Source organism: Rhipicephalus microplus, chromosome 3, assembly GCF_043290135.1.
Source record: "Rhipicephalus microplus isolate Deutch F79 chromosome 3, USDA_Rmic, whole genome shotgun sequence".
NCBI classification, from domain to species: Eukaryota; Metazoa; Arthropoda; class Arachnida; order Ixodida; family Ixodidae; genus Rhipicephalus; species Rhipicephalus microplus.
In genome coordinates, this window is record NC_134702.1 from 229,665,928 (window position 1) to 229,682,259 (window position 16,332).

At 49.5% G+C, this 16,332-nt stretch overlaps 1 long non-coding RNA gene across 1 annotated transcript; it reads left to right on the forward strand.

Moving 5' to 3' along the window:
- The first annotated feature begins 8,752 nt into the window (after window positions 1-8,752).
- LOC142803519 (uncharacterized) lies at window positions 8,753-14,485 on the forward strand. The gene is made up of 3 exons (XR_012894150.1): window positions 8,753-8,932; window positions 9,340-9,439; window positions 14,347-14,485. It is a non-coding gene; the product is annotated as an uncharacterized LOC142803519 (long non-coding RNA).
- Window positions 14,486-16,332: the final 1,847 nt, after the last annotated feature.

Consider the following 16,332-nt stretch of genomic DNA (forward strand, 5'->3'; position numbering starts at 1 on the left):
CCGGACTTTGAATTGAAGTAATGGGAACTCCTGTTTGAATGTCCTTTGCAGAATATACCAAAGGAAAACAGAGTCCGAGCAATCCAGGAAATTACGATCAACTGTTTCCGGCTTTTTGCTGATGTAGCAGTTTACGACACAAAAATATATTCCCTTGTATTTTAGCCATTGTTTTACAGGAAGCGTGCCCGTGTGTAGCATGAACAAAAATGTTTTTGTGGTAGCTCTCACTTGCATTCCTTTAAACTGCGCTACTGAGGCAGACAGGTGTCACTGGGAAACACAACCAGTATCATTAGTTCCCGCAAATGAAAGGTTGAAAAAGTAAAAAGACCAAGCAACAGTCATTCAATACTGCTCCAGACAGCGCACCTCTTACAACATTATTATACTATCATAAGCAAACAAAAAAACTGCGCCGCCTTTGCGCCAGGTGAGGATTGAACTCACGACCTTCTGATTATAAGACTAACACGCTGCCTACTGTGCTTACGAGGTTTTTTTTCTTTATTACTTTTTAACAACCACAAGCAAAAGGATTACACGCAAAATATATACACTTATTAAAACACCAGCATCAGCTTGGCCAGTGCACTTGGTTTAAAAAAGGCTTCACGGAAGCCAAGTGGTCGAGTACAGGTAACCACTTGGGGGGCTGTAGAGGTTCTTGAAATGAAAGAGAAGAGGAAAGCGCGGAGCTGTTATTGTCTTTCTACGCGAAGGCGCCTACACTGCTCCACGCGGGGATGGGGGAGATGAAGAAGGAGGAGAAAAGTATAGGAGGAAGAAGGGCGCATTCGACTGTGTCGCGCGGGGTACGCGCTGCCACCGGGAAAGGGAAAGCAGTCAGGCAAGCCAGAGCGGGGCGGGGAGTGGGAGCACCACGTGACCGGCGTCGGAGGAGGCTGGCGGGGCCACAGACGTGAACGAACAACAACACGTGGATGCGGGCCTCGCTAGAGGCGCACGATCAGATCGGCGTCGCCGAAGAACTCAAATAGGGCCTCGAAGGCACGCATGAGCCCCGAGCAGTGGGCCTGGGGAACCCGGAGGTGGTCGAGGCTCACATGTAGCAGTCCCAGACGACCGTAGGCGTCGAAGAGCCGCCGGCGTTGTTCGGTGTAGCCGGGGTACTGCAGCAGGATGTGCTCGGTCGTCTCCACCGCCAGGCATTCGGCACACGAAGGGCTTCCGCTGTTGGTGAAGTCAAATCGCCTCCCAGCGGTTCGGGAAAAGTCGGTGCGAAGCCGAAGCAGGAAGGCCCGGGCAGCCTTCTGATGCCGGTCTTCGGCAGCGTTCGTGGGAGGTTTCCTGTAGCCACACGTGAGTCCGCGTGTAAAGCGCGCGCATGGCGCGCAATACGGAGGTGCGCAACATCTCCCGCGCGGATGTACGCTGAGACTGGGTGGTGAGCCTCCTTGACGCGGGCGTCCGCTGTCTCGTTTCCAAGTAGCCCCACATGAGACGGAACCCACTGGAAAACAATGTCACACCCACTCCGCACAATCACTGCGAACTTCCGCGCGAGCCGTTGCGCAACGGGGGCGCCGCGCTGTCCACGCGCAAGGGTCAAGAGGGCGGCACGCGAGTCACACACCATTGCTGCCGACTGCGGAAGGAAGTCGGCGGCGAGTTGATTTGCTGCGAGATCAATCACAGCGAGTTCAGCAGCAGTGGAAGACGCACTGATGGGAAGCCGGCACTTCTCGCCGAGGCCGAGCGATGAGGCAAAACAAGCGGCTGCTGCCGACCCACCCGCTGCGACCGAGCCGTCAGTGTAGAGTAGAACTCAGCTGGCGAGCCGCTCCTCGATCATCGCGAGAGCCTCCTGGTGGAGAGCAGACTGGAGTGTGTTCCCCTTTGACCTGATGCCGGGGATTGTGGTCGTGATATCAAGGCTGGGATCCTGGTGCGGCGGTATCGGGAGCCTGCCGCAGTAAGGCGGTTCGGTCACGAGCGCAGCGTACTCCAAGGCGCGCTAACCCATTCCAGAGTAGAGACGATCGAGGAATCGTCCAGCCAGGCGTCGTCCCTCGGGCGTAAGGTACATGCGAGGAATGTGGCGCAACGCACTGCCTCTCGCCCGGAGTGAGAGGGACGTTTCGCCAGCCTCCGCCAGGGTGGGGCCGATCGGCGACGAGCGCGGCAGGCCATACAGGCGGCGTACGACGCCACAGTGAAGGGCACGGATTCCTTCGTGGTGAAGGGTGTCCAGCGCGTCCCATTGCGCGGGTCGTAGCGCGACGAGCGGTACCGCATAGAGGACCCTGGCCGAGGCTATCGCGTTGAAAAACCGCAGTGCGAAATCCGGAGAGCAGCTCCGAGCACTGGCGAGGATGCAGGAGGCCATGCTGCCGATCCTACGGGAGTCGCTGCGAATGGACGCCAGCGTGGGCTTCCAGCTTAGCCGGTGGTCGATGGTAAGACCAAGGTATACCACACTCTGCGCTTCCACGGCAGCCGGTGGCCGCGAAGGACGAGCTTCGGGACATCGAAACGCCCCGTGCGCTTCGGATGGACGTGCATGGCCTCTGTCTTGGCGGCGGAGAGCTGGCACCCGATGCCCGTGATGAACCCGTCCACTGCATCGATGGCAGCCTGGAGTCCTTTACGGACTTGACGACCACGAAGGGTGGGGCCACTGGAGAAGAACGCCACGTCGTCGGCGTAAACAGCAGCACGCACCTCATATGCAGTGCCTCGCGGGATGTGGTCGATGAAGCGTGCGAGAGCTACGTTGAAGAGAAAGGTGCTCAACACACTGGCCTGCGGCCCACCCGCCGACACCACACGAGGTCCGCTGAGATGACCGGCGACGCGCACACGAAAAGACCGGCCACTGAGGAAAGCCTCGACGTAACGCAGCATGTTCCCGCACACACCCATCTCACATAAGGCGTCGAAGATGGTGTTGTGTGGCAGCGAGTCAAAAGCACTCTTGACGTCGAAAAGGATGAGGTATCCCGCCTCCCCGCGGTGCGTGGCTTCCTCAAGAAGGCTAACGACGTCCGAGATCGACTCCGCTGTCGCTCGATGGGCACGGAAGCCGGACTGTTCAGCCGCGACGAAATCAAAAGCAGAAGCGATCCATTGAAGGCGCTGGAGCACCATAGCTTCGAACGTTTTCCCCGCAGCCAAAGTGAGCGAAACGGGTCGGTACGATGAAAGGTCGGACTCCGGCTTCCCCTTCTTTGAGCACGGGAATCACTAAGGCTTCTCCCCACGAGGATGGCAGCGCCCCCGTGCGCCAGATGGTGTTGTAAGCATCAAGCAGATTCTGAAGCTGGGTGGCATCCAAGTTTCGGAGCATCTGATATGTGACGCCATCACCCCCTGGAGCCGAGCGGTGCCCCCGTGAGTCGAGCACATCGCGAAGCTCCCGGATGCTGAAGTCGGCCGTGCACAGCTCGCCGATCGCTTTTACGATGGCTGGTGTGGTGAAGAAGCGGAACGGCGCAAAGAGTTCGGGCCGTGCATGTGGCAGCAGCGCGGGCACAGGAAACTGCACTGGTAGTGGGCGCACTCGCGAAAGTGTCAGCCAGCAGTTCGGCGAGTTGCACGGTGCTGATTCCGAGCGTGACCACGATGGAGAGCTCCGGATGCCGGGGCACACGGGGGTGGAGGAGGGCTCGGAACACGCGCCAGGCACGCCTCTGGTAGTGGGGGTCATCGAAGGTGCGGCAGAGGCTGGACCAGCCACGATCCCGTTGTTTGTGGGCGTGGCATCCACAAACCGCGTCGATGCGGTTGTAAACAGTCCAGTCTTCTGCCTTGTCCGAACGTTCCGCTCTGCGCTGCGCCCGGCGGCGAGCTGCGCGAAGGTTGAGGAGCTTAATGCCGGGCACTGGCGTGCCCGTCGGCACTCGACACACCGTCGTGGCGCCACTCGCGCACTGCACATTGTGTTGGAGAAAGTCGCCTGCGACTGGCACTGCATCACACAGTTCGCGGAAACGGAGCCAGTTCACAACACTGTACACATTGGTGCGCGGAGCGCCGGTATAAAAGGGCTCCAAGAGGATCAAATAGTGAACCGAGCCCTCAGTGTCCGGCGCGCGACGCCATGAGTAGGGGCATTCGTCCGTCAAGAGGGTGAGATCGAGTGCACTGCGTTCAGCACCGGGGCGCACAAATGTGTGGCTGCCATCGTTGATTATGTGAAGTCCAGCTCTGAGGGCGGCATCCATCAAGGCCCATCCACTGGCATTGATACTCGCGCACCCCACGCAGTGTGATGGGAGTTGAAGTCCGCGCACAAGACGGAAGCCCTCCCGAGGTGATTGGCGAGCCACACAGTAAACTCGGCGTCCCACTCGCGCGACGAGTGAGCATATCCACTCACCACACATGTGTTCGTCGTGCCAACACGCACCCTCACTGCAACGCACTCGATGCCCGCACCGACGATATCCGAAACGTCGAGAAGCACCTGGGGAAGGCGCGCGCGCACATAGATAGAGGCCCTTGCCACGCCCTGTGGGCGCGCCGGGTCGAAACTGTGCGTGCTTAGGCACGCGTTGTTCTTACAGGCCGTTGCGCCGTGGTACGCCACATACCCTGGGAGGTTGAGAGCTCCAGCACGAATTCGCGTCTCTTGCAATGCAAGGACGTCGAGGTCACGCTGGGGCAGTGAGCGGGCGAACTCAAAGTTACGGCGGCGGAGCGAACGCACGTTCCACTACGAAATCCGCGACCGCGGCTTCTTTGACGCACTAGCCATGTTGGGGGAGTGATTGCTGTGCGGACAAGGCCGCTTCGCACATGCGACGCGTGTTCGGGTCGCACAAAACACTAGCTAGAAGCGCACGAAGACCCGTGCTTAGTACCGTGATCACAGCGTCCGTCTGGTCACCCGTGGAGACTGGTAGAGGTGATGGCTCCATGGCGGCAGTGGGTGTTGCAACCACCGCATGGTTGCTCCCAAGGGCATCACGAAAAGAGCAAGGGGCCGCTGTTGCCGGGGCGCCAGTCAGCGGTGTTTGGGCCGACGCTTGAGCACGCTGGAGCGCCTCGCGACGCTGTTATGCCTGCGAGTCCACAACGAACGTCCATGTCTCTGAAAAAAGGAAATCTGTGTCAAGGCCAGCCCGCGAGCCCGCCTGACGCGAACAACTCAACGACGTCAACACGCGGCGGTGCCTCTCTGCCGCGCACGCACAGTGAGTCATTTCAGCCAGCGAGCCCGTCGAGCAAGCAACCGGCGCCTTCCTGTCTGGCGGGTCTGACGCAATGCCTGGCGACGTCACTCGTCCTTGGGTGCAGCCACCTGCAGCTCAGCCTCTCCAGATTCGATGAGAAAGAATGACGCGGCCCAGCGGCGACACCATTAGAGGATTCTGACCTCACGACCAGCGGCGCTTCTGGTTGGACATTTGGTTATTCAAAGAATCCACCCGGTGCATATAAAAGAAACTCTGCGGCGCGTCGCGAGTAGCAGACCCATTTGAAAGCAGACCTATGTGTTAGAGAGGAGAGCTCGGCTCTTCGGGTCTCTAAGCTGTCGGCCCCGTGCCGAATTTGTAACGCCTCTGTATGTATGCTGTACATAAACCTTGTTTAACTCACCGTCGTCTCGTCCACTCGTCTATCAAGAAACAGTCGCGAGCTGAGAAACCTACGCTACCAAACACCTGGTGACCATGTCGGCGGAGATCGGAGCAGTGGCGCCTTCGGGACCGTGCTGGCGTCACCGTCTTTCGTAAACAGTGGTTGCAGCGGTGAGATTCGTGGCGCCCTTCGTAACGTCGTCGGAGGCGCGCTTCGCAACAACGCGTGATCTTGCCGTTAGAGGAGGCTAGAATGAACGTCGCCTTGCGCTGAAGCTGCCAGGATGTACAGCGCGGCTCGTTGGCAGTGTGAGTGCCCCGGCAATTTAGGCAGTTTGGGTGCTCGAGAGGGTATGGGCCTCCGGTGTGGTTCTTGCCGCAGCGCAGGCAGCGTTTGCCCCTCGAGCATGTCGCCGTGGCATGCCCGTAGATTCCACAGCGCGCGCACTGTATGGGCGAGGAAGGCGCACCCGAACCAGCCTACACTGTTTGAAGGGGAACAGTTCGGGTGGAACAGCGGTGCCCTCGAACGTGAAGTGAACAGCGTTGCCGCGACGGAAACACGCAATAACACGCACCGCTGAGGTGATATTCGCGCTCGGGGGGCTCAGGCTGCGCTTCATACAAGTCTCGTGTATACAGCATACTCTCAACAAAACAGTCTCTCGCTGAATGAGCGTCTATACGGATATGTCGAACATCCATTCCTGTCTTCCACACACTATGCATGCAAAGCAACATTAACATATCACTCAGCACTTCCCCTGCAGCTGCATACGGAAGAAAACGAATTCCGAAGGAGTTTATAGGTAGACCTTTTTTTAGAGTCCGTTGTTGTACGTCCCATAAGAAAACAGCATCATGGCAATCAAGAAAGATATGATTTATCGTTTCCGGTTCACCACAGATCAGAAAGTTGACGGACCACGGTGCAAAAAACCCCTTAGATTTTAGCCATGGCAGTACAGGGAGAGTGCCGGTATGCACTTGAAAGGAGAATGTTTTGACAGAGGGTCTTACCGGCATTCTTTTAACACGCTTTAACACGTCACGCTCAGAACGTAGCCTGTACGGAGCTCGATAGACGTGCACTGGTAAGAAGATATCAAGAAGGTCACGATACAGTTTCTTTTTGGGCACGCCGGACAAGTATTCGTGCGCAAATCTTTCCTTGAGCAGGCGTGTAGCCGTAACTACTTCTCGCAAGTAAGGACTGAGTGGTCAATCTTTGAAAGAAAAGGATGACACGACAAAATCAGGTAAGGGGTTTGCAGTTTTGCTTGGATCACTGTTCTCAAGAAATTATCAGTCTGATCTCGAGCAAACATGAATCTGCTTACCAACTGCTTGAAAAACAAATGATCACCATATTTTAGCCTATGAAATAGATTGCACCGGCTCGTGCGCTCCCACTGCGATCCCCATATAAAAACGCAAATACTCGGTGCATTTTTTGGACTGAAGTACGCGTCATGGTTAACACATGTAATACATAGAACTCTTTTGCAACCAAAAATACATTGCACACGGACGCTCTGGCGAACATTGAAAAATTGTGGCCACCCCACTTATCAGTATAATTTCTAATGTGTTTATTTTCCTCATACCAATACTCAGTAGCATTGCGGTAATGATCCAAAGGCACACCGAGGCACTTTTCCGACATCATTTTCCAATTCATGTTACAATAAACTTCGGGTGTACTTTGCCACTGACCATGCCAAAAGCCCAGACTTCTTGGCCAACTAATTGCACTACTCGTTGCTGCACAAAATTCCCTAGCTATTCATTTCGTTGATTGTGCATGTTCGTTTACGGTACTAACGAAACTTCTAGTAATTAAATTACAATGAGGTTCTGTTGTGCATAATCGTCAGCTGACCACAAGAATGAGTTACAACTTCCAGTCCAGTTACAACTATGATGTTGCGTTTATTGCATATAACTGACACTGCCTTGTATATATACGTACAACTGATAAACATTATTCATTCATGTTTTTTTCGATGCCGATGAGTAGCAATAAGCGTTATCGAAAAGAAACATTTATTCACACAATTATTCGTGCGTAAGGCAAGATACTCCAGTGTATAGCAACTCAACAGGCAGTTCAGAATCAGAATTTCCGGGTATTGTTCCTTACGGTAGCTCGATAGAAATTTTTCGGTTCGCAAGGTGCATTCAGTTGTCCACACAAGGTTGATCACGTTGCGAAAAGAAAACGAAGCACTTTACATATATATATATATATATATATATATATATATATATATATATATATATATATATATATATATATATATATATATATATATATGAAGTTATTAGAACCAATAAAATGTAAATAAGAAGAAACAAATGTGGATGAAAAAATAACCAGCCGTGCTATTCCTGCTCACGGCTGGTCATTTTTTCATCCACTTTTCTTTCTTCTTATTTACGAGGAAACGTTGAATGGTAAGACACGACACATTCATGCGCAAACTCTATACAATAGAATTCATTTAGCCTAAGTACGTTTGTCTTTTCCACGTTTGCTTTTTTTTCATCAGTTGCCACCTAGGAGCCCTTGAAGTTCTCGGTACAAAAGAAATACACTGAATAACTTACGTTCTCGTGAATCACGAGCGAAAACCAGTTCTAATCACGAGGCATGCCATATTCAAAGGTTCTGGCTCAATATTGAGCAGCTGGAGTTCTTACAACGGGCTGTACAAGGCAAGCACACGGGCATTTCTCACTTCGCCGCCAAGAAGTGTGGCAGTTTGGTCTAGTTGGTATGACATGACGATAGTTATAACGCGAGAACAAAACGAAGACAAAAAGACAAGAAGGACACAGTTGGAAGTAGATGCTCGTGTCCTCCTTGTTTCTTTGTCGTCGTTCTGTTCTTGCGCTATAAATATAGTCGCCGCCAAGGACACGCAGCTGCTGCGGCCGGCATTTTTTCCGGCGACATCGTGCTCAATAGCACAACGTACGCTTTAGAATATTGTTGAAATCAGCGGAAGCTAGGAGTTACAGTCACTGCACGTTTATTTTAACACAGACGACTGCAAACGTTAAAAAGGAAAAGCTAAATTCTTTTTTTACACGACTACCTAGCACTGCAGGCCATTTGCACTTGATGGTGTGCAGCGCAAATGCTCATGCAGTTCCGCTGCTACCGCAGGTGCAACTGCGGACACTGCCACCCCATGGACACGGCTCTCGAATCTGTGTGTTGCCACTAGGGGCAGAAAATTGACAGCCTACTAGGAGAAAGAGTATGCATCATCGACCATGAGGCATTTGCCCATGTATGCCTCAATATAAACGTTCTGGCAGTGGCCCATTACGCCTTAATGGAAGATCGGCCGGCACTGGTTGAAGCACCCGAAATACAGGTGATTGCGCAGCCCACATTATCACGTTCTTCATTCATTTTTTTTTTACTTCGCTAAAGTGCATGCGTATTCGCTTCAGCAGTACAGTTGCATTACTCGTGGCGCCTTAACGCGTACCGTGTCGGAATTCATATGCCCATAGATTGCCTGCAGATATTTACCACCCACGAAAATGCGCATATATTGCCTAGGCGCACTACTCTGTTGTGCAAAATACATTTCCTAAAAAAACGGAGCACCTACCCCCCCCCCCCCCCGTTTTTCTTTTTGTAAACTGCATTTTGCACCACAGTCTGCTGTACTGAAATAATGTAAGCACCGATTCGCCCCCCCCCCAAAATGTCCTTTTTTGCACTTATACTGACTACAGTCTATAACTTCTTTAATTTTTTTTTTGTCTCTTTCAGAAGCTACAGGTAGACAGCGTACCGCCAGTTTGTGCCAACGGTATGGCATCGCCTGTGCAAACGAAACAGTGAGGTGCTGCCAAGCTGAGTTGTTCTCAAAGTAAGGGACTTCTTCCCTTCTGAGTAGTATACTGGATTTCAGCACCCTGAATATTAAAGTGTGCTAAAATTGGCTGGTTGGGTACAAGAATTCCAACCAACCCCCGTTGCTGAATAGGGAATCTATTAAATACTCCTAAATATAAAGGGTATATTTGTTAGCTGCATCTCGAAAGTTACTTGCAACCAGTATAACAGTGCACTCAACGTGAACTTCTGTATGCCCGTGTCAACAATCAGCTTAGGTGAAAGAATATGTGCTGGACTTGTATTCTCTTTTAACAGTACTGAACATTCCTTTATTTGTAAACACACATTTGAAAATACGTTGTAACACACAGCAATTTGCAAGCATCATGTAGTTGACATTAGAACATGGAAACAGACAGGATCCCGACTTCTTGCAAATATCGCATAACATCTGTGAGCACTTGGATGATACGCTTCTGCAGGGGCAATAAAAAGAGCCATAACCAAAGCCACTATCAAGACAAGAAATATGAGCTGAGTGGCAGTGTTCGGACATAATTCGATGCAACTCCAGGCACCTAGTCAGATGCACTCTGCGAATGTTGCCTTGCACGAAAACATGAAATCACAGTAATAGCACAGTCAACTCAATTTAACCTTTATAAAGTAAACATTTGCTAACATGCTAAGCGGAGTTATGCAAACTCCCTTCACCAGGGAATCAAAGCTCTGAAAATGTCTCAAGTAGTCTTGCAGTTTTTTATTATGCACGTGACAGCACTATGACTTGTATCTGTGATCTTTACAGGCTCGCAGATAGCAATATCACTGTTTTTTGCAGATTCTGTGTAAGTCTTTATCATTTAACAGAGGACACAGGAAACTGGGTGAAGTGTGCCTATCCTGGACACATGAACAATGCCAAATCTGTTCGAAATTGATACAAGTTAACAAGAAGGTGTTCTGGGAATGCATTTTCTTCTTATGGTGTTTTCATCAAGTGGATAAAAATTATTTCTTTATCCCACTGTCATTGGAACCGGTATAACACGAAAGTAAGAACTGTCGCGACAAAAGTTCTTGAGTGTTTACTGTACATTGAACATAGCTTGCAGAATGTCTGTTATTGTTTGGCAGCTATAGCCACATGCTTTGGCTGTGCCCCTAATTACACGATTCTCAGCACATGACCGAAGGGGAATGGAGCTCTGCGCTCAGCTCAGTACTTGCACATCAACTCTGGGATGTCCAGAGGCCCACGGGGCGGCGATGAGGCTTGGCCTATCCGTTCCGACGTGGGAGCGGCCCACTGCTCTACCTTCTTGAGGTAGTGTTTCTCAGAACCCCAATAAAGTTCTGTGTCTGTCCGCCTGTCTATAGCGCCCTTCAGCACAGATGCACCAACATTGACACTTGGTGATACAACACCTTCCCAGCGACTCACATCCATGATCAATGATTAAACAAACCCGAGTGATAAGTGTAATAGCTAAAGCTGAGAGTGTATTCAGAGAATGTGATGTGACATCGAGAAGAGCGTCGCTCATTCAATGCGAAATTTCAGCTAAAGTAACGTACCCACAGCATGTTAGAGTTATTGAACGTCCCAGCGGAACTTGACGGAAACTGAAAGTGCGTTGTGTCTTTCCTGTAGCCCGGCCGAACTTTTTCTTCGGGTGGGGAATGCTTTTACAGTGCGTCGCAGAGATCTTTGGATATGAATGGATGCGGTGAATGAGGCCAACGCTTTACAACAATTGGGCTAAGGCTGCCACCACGTGGTGTGTTACGGCGTTGCCAAAATTAACTTCACCTGCTGAAAATGCACTGAACGGGTGCGTTTACTTCACTTGACCACTCTTACACGCTGACAACTTCCCACTAAACAAGTGCAACTGTGAGAGGAAAATTATACATGCAAAAGGCTCATTTGTAAAGCCTGCAAAGTGTGCGACTGTGGTGGAATGAATGGCGCGCCCAGCATCTCTTGTTGTGCAACTAGGCGTCCTGGGATCAATTCTCGCTGGTGGAACTTTTTTTTCTTTGCCATGTGATCATGTCCACTTTTTTACCGCCATCACTGCGATAGAAATACGTCATTCAAGTATTGGTAGACCTGGGCATACAACACTTTTGTGCTAAGAGATGGACAGTCTGTGTCCTGATGAGGGCGTCTCAATTTGTATGACACTCTATGGGTATATCATTGAAGTTGCAGAGCCTAGCGAGCCCGTAGGATCATTTAGTAACAACAGCAAACAAAGTGAAGGATGCTCCGTAAATGCAGATACAATCATGCCATATAAATATGGGCTCAACTTGTAGACTGCAAAAACTAGAGCAGGGCATTTACACTCGGAAATTGAATAGTTGCACCCTTATTTTAAGGTGGCTAGAGTAGGTGATAATGTGGTCGTGTCCTTGATAGAATTTGGCTAAAACAGCTCAGATCCGTAGACATAAGCATGAGTTTAGACCTCTGCGTAAGTAGATGACTCACAGCGGGCCTGCAAAGGTGTATATTATTAAAATAGCACTGAGATGATGAAAAGTACGAGCTTGAATGTAACCCAATCAAAAACGCACGTTTTATTTCAGAAGGTCAATGAGTGGTTGAGTGATTGCGGCGAAATCTTTCATGAATTTTCTGAACTAGGCAAACTCTGCATGCATTTTTCCGGCAAAGGTACAGAAAAATCTATTACTGCATGAAGTCAAAAGCATGCCTCTTGAAAATAATAGGACAATCTTGCTGCAAACAGTGGAAGTTTCGGCTAAGAGTTCACGTCATCAGTGTCTCGCCCGTTTTATGGATGGTGGAGTTCAATGTACAGTACTCACGGATTTAAATGCAATATCATTTTTAGTATAATGACTGGTTAGTGCAATTGCTTTAGATAACCATTTATGTCACAACAAATCTGGCGTGATGATCAGGGTGAACAGTGGAAGTGCCTCAGACAGGCTGACCGTCGTTTCGATAGGAGGACCTATCTTTATGAAAGGAGCCTGGTCATCCTGGGCATGTTAGTTTAAAGGGGGTTAGTAGTGACATCACCTCCTGGTGGTGGCCTGTTGTGATGTCTCAGTAGTGATCAGCCCCTACAAGTAGCTGAACTCCAACTCCAAAATAGTAGCCGTCAGGTACTGTGTCAGCAAGCTCGAGTCCCTGTTCCTGCACGATCTGGGCAACCGGTCGTCTGGTGGCGACTGCAGGTCTCCGCTGATCTCGGGTATTTCGAGTGGTTATATAGAGTGATTTGACCGCTGTCCAGTCGGATTCACATCAAAGAAGTTTTAATTTCCTCACCCTTGCCTTTCCTCGAATTCGTTCCACTTGTACACTCTATGGCAAAATTACCCGAAAAAGGAGTAACGGAGCCCAATAGGCGCGCGCGATGAACGAATAGACCGTTGAGGAGGAACCACAGAGGGAATCGTGCCGCGTGCAAACCACTAAGTCTCCAAACAAGCTCTAAAGGCATGAACCGCCCGGGGATCGCAGGCAGCGCTCAAAGCGTTGCCAAGGTCACTAGCCGTCCTCTTCCTCTCCTGGCTCAGTCTTTCCCCGTATTTTTGCTGTGTGCTCGACCACGGCCGCCTGGATTCGACGATCTAGGAATTACGACGTGGTGCTTGTGTGTGGTGCTTGGATGAGCGTGGGCTGCTGCTTTTACGTTTCGCTGCACCCATGAAGTCTGGAGCAAGTCTGGACACGTCACCACGCCGCACTGTATATCTCTGGCTTCAAGATAGTCATGACCAACACACGACAGCAATAGTTGGGAAGGCCAACATGGCGGCCGAGAAGACAGCAGGCCTGAGGCCTATCGGATATGCAAAAACAGCTACGTGTGTATAGAGTTATAGATGCTTATTTATGCTGCACCACGCCATCCATTAATCGACGCAAACCAGTGTAAGAGCGTTGTTTTCAGGGATTGGTGGCATTTTATGAAATAAGCCTGTTCGGTAATAGTATTTTCTAGCAGCAATTACGCGCAATGTGCACACTCTGTACAATTTCTGTAAACAGAAAGTGCCTGTAAACAACCTTCTGCTTTTTTTTCATCCAAGAATAATATTTTGACTGTAACAACTCCTTTCGTCTGAAATTATTCACAGAAATGACCATCAGGATTTCCGCGTGATGTTTTTATGAAGCACTGATAGGCAAATTTATGAAGAATGTGCGGACGCTGTCCTACCGAGTACACAAACGAGGCGCATCCACTAGGGGGCGACTCCATGACTTTTCGCCCCCAATACTATGATAGACTATGCTATGCTATATGCCCTCTACTCCTCCTAAGGTCACTCTTCACTATCGCTTTCCTTTTCCACTCTTACTCTATGCGAAGCTATGATGAGAGCTGCTTCGCACATATCCAATTTGCAGAACTTTTCGCTGAAAGAGCTCCGCTCCGCTGTAGCAAAAAATCACGACACCTCCGTGTAACACGCAGCAGACAGTCACAGCGAAAGCTGGAATGATGGCCTTTTCAAAGGCTTTTGCAACAAATACAAGTACACATACAAGGTACCAGCTAGGTCACTTTTGTTTTTTCAACAGAGAACCGTGCACAAGCTAGAGCCCTGCCCTCACTAGTTACCTGCCCAATTATTCCTTCTTTTTTATATAGTGCTAGAACGCCAGAGTATTACAATCTGCTTAGATTATGATTGCCTGGCAGGTAAATGCACACAAAAATAGAGCAAAGGAATAAGCAATTATGATCGAGTAAAACAGGCTGAGTGCTGACATGCAGGCTCCTAGGAAGATGCTTGAACTAGTGTAGCTAATCTTAGGCCTTCATTTCTGTTCTTGGTGCATGCGAACTAAAATGTTTTTGTCCTAGCTCTCTACCACAGCCAAACAAACTTGTACCAGTGCATTCACATGGCCCTGTTTACATGACAGTGTGTTCACCTTTGCAGCTTGCAGATGTTGGACAGCTGATAGTGCAAGGAGAATGCCAATATCTTCCTTTTAAATTCCGCAATCATTCTTGAACCATCTTTTGCAACCATCTAGAAGTGGCACGTACTTCTTTAGTCATCTGGCCATGCTGTTCCTGAAATGCCAATAAAAATTAAAATGTAAAAATTTGCTTTGGTTTTTCTATTTAATGATATTCAGACAATGTTGAGTGTGGCAGTTTGGACTAGTTGGTATGAGATGACAATAGTTATAGCACGGGAACATAACGACGACAAAGAGACAAGAAGGATGCAAGCGCTCGTGTCCTTCTAGTTTCTTTGTTGTCGTTCTGTATCGCACTAAACTATTGTATGTTGAGCTTTTATTATTACACATAGGAATCTTATACCAATTATTACTGGTGAATGTAATCTCAAACACATCTAAATATGGTTTCAAAGTAAACACAAAACACAAGTGCCTGAATCGGGGACAACTTGTGAACTCATTAACAGTACGATGAATTTAGTGGCTGCTCAAGGCCAGCGTTACAATTCACCTGTTCTACGAGTATAGCAGGCATCAATGACAGACAAATTTGCAGGGTCCACGACGAAAGCTATCGTCATTCACCTTTCTTGCTGTGCTCTTGGGCTGTTTTCTAGGTGGTGCTGGCTGCTTACGCCTGTGGTATTTTAATATAAACATGGCAAGAAATACACAGCCATTCAAATAGTTGTTTTCTTTTAATGCGAAGCATTTCTTAGCGAACTTTGGCGACTTTGATCGCATCTATCCATCTATCTAGCCACTAAGGTTTGGGTGCTCTCGTAGTCACACCCTTAACTTGGCGTGAATCGAACTTAATGACGATGATATATGGTGTTTTTTGGCGCAAGGGCCATTCGATGGCCAAAGAGCGCCAGTTCATGGGACAAGTAATGTGGACAATGATTGTGACCAGCGGCTGCATAAGGGCCATAAAATTCCTCGCGGTAAGGCGGGAAAGAACATACAAGTAATAAAATCATGACCATGCCGTGAAAGGTGTGTGTGGTGTGAATGGATGACAAAAGTTGGTGATAATAAAAGACGATGGTGGATATGTATGGCATTAGCACAAGTGCCTCACTCGTTCATACCCTTGCGTCCAAGGGCCGTGAGGCAAGTGCTTTCTTGTGTAGCCACCGCAGCGAAAACCTCTCTGGAGAGCTCGTGCTACGGAATGCCCGGGTATATGATATAAAAACTATGAATTTCTTTTAAAAACGCTAACAATGATTTATGACTAAAAAGCGGTTCCCTACCGACGAACATTGCAGGGTGCAAAGGTATATGTTGTCGGTAGGGTAATGGAAAGTGTTGTTCTCTTATAGTGTCCGATTGTTCGCACTGAATTAAAATGTGAAGAACTGTTAGTGCTTCACCACATCTGTCACACAATGGTGGATCGCTACCGGACAAAAGATATGAGTGTGTCGTGTATGTGTGTCCTATCCTGAGTCTCGTTAATGTTACCTGTGTATGACGCGATTTTGACACTGGTGGCCAATGGCCAAGGTGTGGCTTGATAACGTGTAGTTTGTTTTGTATGTGTCTATCCCACTTGCTCTGCCAGTAGTCCTTGAGCTTTCGTTTGAGAGACGGCTTAAGATCAAGGGCCGGCATTGATATGGGTGTAGTGGCGGTGCTTTTGTGGACGGATGCAGCGAGCCGATCCGCCCTCACGTTGCCCTGAATCTCACGGTGCCCCGGCACCCAGCACACCACAACATGTTGTTTGAATGTGTAGAGTGTGCACAAAATGGAGTAAAGTGAGACGAGGACTGGGTTTTTGTGTTTTTTAAGAGTGTGCAGAGCCATTAGCACACTGAGGGAGTCCGTATAAATTACAGCTTTTTGTATTTGTAATTGTTTGATGTGTTTAGCCGCCACAACTATCGCGTAAGCTTCCGCTGTGAAGATACTTGTGCCTGGATGTAGAGGGCCAGCATCCGAAAAAG